Source organism: Poecilia mexicana, unplaced genomic scaffold (assembly GCF_051168715.1).
Source record: "Poecilia mexicana isolate PSO_F unplaced genomic scaffold, ASM5116871v1 scaffold_13, whole genome shotgun sequence".
Taxonomy (NCBI): Eukaryota; Metazoa; Chordata; class Actinopteri; order Cyprinodontiformes; family Poeciliidae; genus Poecilia; species Poecilia mexicana.
Window position 1 is genome coordinate 19,339,846 of NW_028263382.1, and position 6,000 is coordinate 19,345,845.

Sequence of the window (6,000 nt, forward strand, 5' to 3'; positions counted from 1 at the left end):
AGAGAATCCCTGGGATTGTGTAACTCCCCCACAAATATCTGTTTCCCTCTGTCACCCATCCTCCCCTCCCCATTCTAATTTAGTGGAAAACCTAATTGCTTTTGACAAAGGTGGAATATTTATGAACTATCCCTTACTCATATTGTTGACCATTAGGAAGTATGATCAACATAATCTGCTATAACAGATTTAATTAACGGTGTGGGAAATTATCAGTTGTTGTATGGGTTTTTGAGTTCTGGTAGATTATTGATTGAAGTGTCATTTATTTTTCTGAGGTTCTGTGTAGTGCTTATCAGTAAGATATCCCTTACCTATAGTTGAAAAATGTCATATCTCAGCAAGGTTTTTCAAAGTATAAATCAACATTCAGAGTTGGAACCAAGAACTAGAGAGATTTATGCTGTCTGCTTTGGCTGGCTTCAGCATTTTCAAACAACTGAACATGTTCATTCCAGTGGGATGGAAATCTACTGATTTAGATCCGTTTTTGTGGGTAGTTCACACACCTTCAGCAAAGCAAGAGCAGGGACTGTTTCAGAAACCTAATTGGTTTATCCATTCCAAAACCAATTTTGAGGAGTTGTTTTAAATCGTTGACCTGATGAGCCCAAGTTTCAACTGTCTTGCTGCTGATTTGAGAGGTAAAGATTGTACTCCCTCATTTTTTATTTTTCCATCCACTCTGTGAAAGACACCAGTACCTCTGGCATCAAAACAGACCGTCAGCATGATGCAACCACCGAAAACGTTTTTACAGTGTTGCTTTGAAAGCATTATGTTGATTCTTTGGTTGCTCGATAGCAGCCGCAAATTTCAGTCGAGCCAGGAAACTCCCTTCAATGTGAAAGGAACCCCTTTGTAGCTTTCTTTTTTTAAAGAATATTTTAAAAGCTTTGCAATTTATAACTTTCTAAAGAAGCCCAAGCCCGTAGCACTATGAGCTGAAACTATCTGGCCCAGATCGTCTTAACAATTTTTATTTCCTCTGAGGAGAGCAGGGTTGGTTTGTGTGCTACAACAGCATAATGATCCCAAACACACATCACAACTGTTATAGGAATGAATGAATCTTTCTGAAAGCACGTGGTTTCTCTGTAAACTGCTAAGGAATATTTAACCAAATATGTTTATTCTTACCCTGAGAGGCACAGGAAAGCTCTGATAAATCCAACACTGTTACCCACATTCTCGTTTTACAAATTGCAGAATGTGTCTTGTATTTTCTGAAGAAAGAATGGCACATGCCTGTGAGCGTACATAAACTTCTAACCACAACTGCATTCTGGTGTTTATTTTTATTTTCTTGTCATATATGTTCTAAGTAGTTAAAAAAAGGCTGCTGTTAGCTGGACCTTCTGGCTTTGGTCCAATTTCAAGTTGGCGAGTCCGTCACTGGAGCCAACAATATCGCTCGTCTACTTTGACAAGGCAGTGGAATTAGGTTTCCTAATACCATTGGCAGCAGGTGTGACAATGCTGTGGAAACATGACTCTGCTGCACAGCGAACAGCAGCACGTGTTCCTGTAGAACCTGTTGGATGAAGCGTGGAGCTGGTGCCAAGATTGGCACGTTTCTCTCGTGCGCCGGCTACGCTTTTGGACTTTTAAATGCAGCTGAGATTTGTGACTACATTAATGTGGGTTTTGTTCAACAAAACAATAAATTATTAAGGTGAGATTTCTGAACAGCTCCTAAAACAATGTCATTCTCAAGCTGCACTTAATGTTTGTTTCCCAAACAGTTTTTAGCTTGATAATGCAACATTTGCTCTACTCTCACTGGTCTTCATTAAGGTTTTGACTTTCAATAAACAATGGGATTTAATGGATGATGTAGGCCAACACACTGGTGTTAAACAGGACCAGGACAGTCCCTCAGGGCAGGAGACTGATCGCTGCCATTATTATCGCAGCCACTCAGTCAAATGGTGAGGAGAAAAGCTTAGGTGTTCCAGCAAACGATGTAAAAACACATTTTTATTTCCCGCAGTATTCAACAACCTCTTGTAAAGCATCCTATGTTTAACCTTTTCCGCTAAAAGAAAATCAAGAGGAACAATTTTCTGTGCTGCTCGTTCTATTTCTGTCCCACTGTGGACACTGGATAATTGTCATGGAGCACAATGATTATAACAGCGATTCACTTGGGGGAGCGAGCACGAGGGGGAGGAAAGGGGAGAAATAAAAGATAGAAAACGACAGCTAATTAGTCTCAAGGAGCACAAAGCTGATTGTAGAAGCTTAGAGAGGAAATGTGTGGAACAATAAGCGAAGACGGAGACAAATGAGACAGAACCCTGGCTGTCTAAAGCTGTGAAGTGGAGTTCAGTTTGTGTCTGGATGGTCCTCTTCCTGGCCTCCCCCTCTGCCTCTCTGCTCTGCCTTTTTTGGTGTTCTTGTCAGCAGCTCACCTATACACATGATGAGCAGCTCGAAGGCAAACGCCAGGAGTCATAACAGAAGTGAGGCAAAAAAAATCCCAGAGAAAGAGCAACAAAACATCAAGATCAAGCAAAATCAATTTCTGTTTTGATAATACAGACTTTTAGTTTTTACTATTGAACACGTGACCATGCAAAGCCTCCATCTGTATGGATCCCATGTCTATAAATACATGCTAAACACACTTAGGCACTGCATAAACTCAGCTGACATTCCTGACGCCTGGCTGGATCAGTTTTTCCATCGACCCTGCTGGACAACAAACGCAGCTGCCCCTCCACCCCTCTCCTGCCTCCACCGACCTCTCTGCCTAATTCTGTGTGCTCAGATGTGCATGCACTCGCTTTCACCTTGGCAATGCTGAAAACCTTTTTTAGTTTATAAATATCTATGCTGCATAAAAAAAATAAATAAATAAAAAAATAAAAATGGAGGCTCTGAGGCATAATGGGGGTCATGACTGAATAAGTGCAAACCACTTTTGTTTGCTAAGAAGGTCAAAGACCTGAAATGTGAAACATTTTGGGGCCCAGTAAGAATGCCTTCACATTTTTCATCTCATGATACGACGCTTTTCAAACACTGTTTATGAATTTGTTACAGACGACAACAATAATACGAGTTTAAAGATGGATGGATAGATAACAGACAACGCTGGAATCTTGTATTGTGGTAGTAAAAGTAAACTTTTTTGCAGGTTTTAAATGATGATTTTTAAGAATGGATACAATGCTTAGTCAGCATTTCTGATCTTTACATTCTTTATTTCATGTTGTAATGTTACTTCCTCATCAAAGACATATTTAATGTGTTTTGATTCTTTCATGGACATTTGAGAAATCATTTAATCTCCTGTTACAGCCATTCAGGGTGGCCAAGTACTTCCTCTCACCTTTTCTACAAAGCTCTTCTTTGGAGCTGCAGTCTCCTACGGCATACAGCTCCTCCAGACTAGCGGCAGCAGCAATTAGCAAACACCTGGCGGAACATGTGTGTCTGCTGAGCTTATGATACAGACTACTTCTCCGTCCAATGCTCCTACGAATGATTGTAAACGGCATAACGTAGGAGCATTGCTGTGATGATGTGAATGTCGGGAAGAATGGAGGCTTCTTAAAGAGACACAGGCCCATTTTCAAGGAGTAAAATTGTGAAGTGAAATTTCGTTTAAGTTGTGTTTGATGTTCAGCATTTGATTCTGCTGTAAAATGGCACCGTGTGCATGGAAAGTGCATAATGCCACACCTTTATGAAAACCTACAGAAAAAAACCAGTGACCTAAGAAACCAAAGAGTAAATGTGGATTTATCCTGAAGCAGTGCATGAGTGAAAACATCCATCATCTGCCTGCATGTGCAGATCTGCAGAAAGAGTGACAGAGTGTATCTGAACACAGATTTCCTCATATGGGAGAACGGCATTTTTCTTCATTCCTACAATCCACTGGAGGACCAGACATGATGTCACTGAACGTTCTCATGAGAGGACCAAAAGTGTGTGTGTGTGTGTGTGTGTGTGTGTGTGTGTGTGTGTGTGTGTGTGTGTGTGTGTGTGTGTGTGTGTGTGTGCGTGTGTAAGCAAAGAGGAAAAAGCAGCTTCCCCTCTTTATTATGGTGGTTCACCTTGTTAAAAACATGTCCTCCAACAGGGTGAAACTGTGCATAACATGCTGCTGGCTATGTACGACAGCGTGTTTGAGAGTTGTTGTTGTTTTTTTTTTTTAAATTATTGTGGACAAAACTCCAGTACAATTTAAGAGGTGGACAGATAAGGAGATGGAATGGTAGGAAATTAAATACAAGATAAGAACGAAAACAAATGAATATATGTTTTAGAAAAACTTTTTATAGTAGCTTTGTAACATTAAAACGTTTGAAAAAAGCTAATATATGGGGCACGACCCCCACCCCCCATACAAAACGTACAAGACAAATGTTAAGAGCGAGATGGAGAGAAGAAAGGAAACCATGAGTTGGGAAAGAGCTTGTGACATAGGGAATACTGGGAGACAAAGGAAGGATGATGAGGAAAATGAGAAAGGGAGAACGGATAAAAGGGAGTTGAGGGGGAAAAAAAGGGCTAAAAGGAATGTGAGAGTAAAAAGAAACCAATGGAGAGAGAGAACGAGAGAGAGAGAGAGGGATGGGGGAGATGGGGAGGGAGGGAGAAAAATAACGTCCCAGATTCCCAGGCCGTTTAATAGGGAGCAAAACCAAACTGAGCTTATATTGTAGTCTGGCTGAGCAAGGGGCAAAGTGACAGCATGAGTGCATGTTTTGTGTGTGTCAGAGCGATAAGAGGGGGGGGAGAGTCAGGGTTATCTGTGAGTGCATGTTGCCACTCTGTGTCTACATGTGGGGTTTGTATGCAGACAACATATGTGGCCCAGCGCATCGAGATGTACATGTAAGGGGGAAAAAAAAACAGTTTTCACTGAGTGGACATGTGGCTGCCTGCACGTTGATCGGACTCCATTTATTTTGTTGCATTTTTGTTTTGTTTTTTTTTTCCTTGGAGTATTTTAAGCTGCTTCTTTTTTTCCTCTTTTTTTTTTTAAATTAGAGAGTTGAAAGAAACACAAAATCATTTTGTGTTTTGTTTGGAGATAAATCTTCTGCTGTTAGGTTTTCATCAAAAGCCGACGTACTCCCCCCTCCTCAGCTCTGCGTGGCGCTGAGTGGGCGAGGGGCCTACCTGGATTACTGGGAGCTTAGATGTTTGTGGGGCACACTAACAGGAGAAAAGAGAGACTGAAAGAGAAGATAAAGTGGCAAAGACAGCTTGAAGATGTACCTGTACAAAGCAACGTGCCCGGAGATCCCCAACCCGAAGCAGAAGAATTCCAGGGGTCCTGGCGGAGTCGGGGTCCCGACCCAGGGCCTGGGTCAGGGGAGACTGATCAAGCAGGTGTCCATGGGGCCGGGGTCACAGTCTTATGCCCCTGTGATGCTGTGGGCCACAAACAAAGCCAACAATGCGGGGCAGCTCAAACAGCTGGAGGAGTTCCTCAACTTCCATTCGCTGTCTTTGCACGACACCGTGAGGAGTCAGACTGGCATGGTCTACAGGTAACCCTACCTGGCTTTTTTGTTCTTAATTCACAGTGAAATCAGTGTGTAGGTTAGGAAAAGGGGCTGTGTAATATCTCCTGTCTCTATGTGAATAGGAATTTAAGAGAAAAAGTAAAATGTTCACAGTTTAGATGGTGAAGTAAGGATTTTCAGTGTGAATCGTTTCCAAGCTTTCAGAACATTTGTAGAGAGAAAAAGATCTGCAATCATTCCTGCATTGGTGTTATGCACTTTAATGTATTCACTTGAATATGATGTCCGCAATGCATGATATGGACTGTTGAGCTCGCTTTAAATCTAAATCTTTATGGTTCTTAAAAAACTGAGTATGTAACTCAGTTTTCTTTTAAACTGAGTTACATACATTAAAGTTGACGCAAACTAAAACTTTAACAAAATGCAAATAAAAATAAAATAATCTTCCATTAAACGTGGATAGAAATTTTAATATTTTGCATCAAATGCCCCTCTCATTAACTTTAAC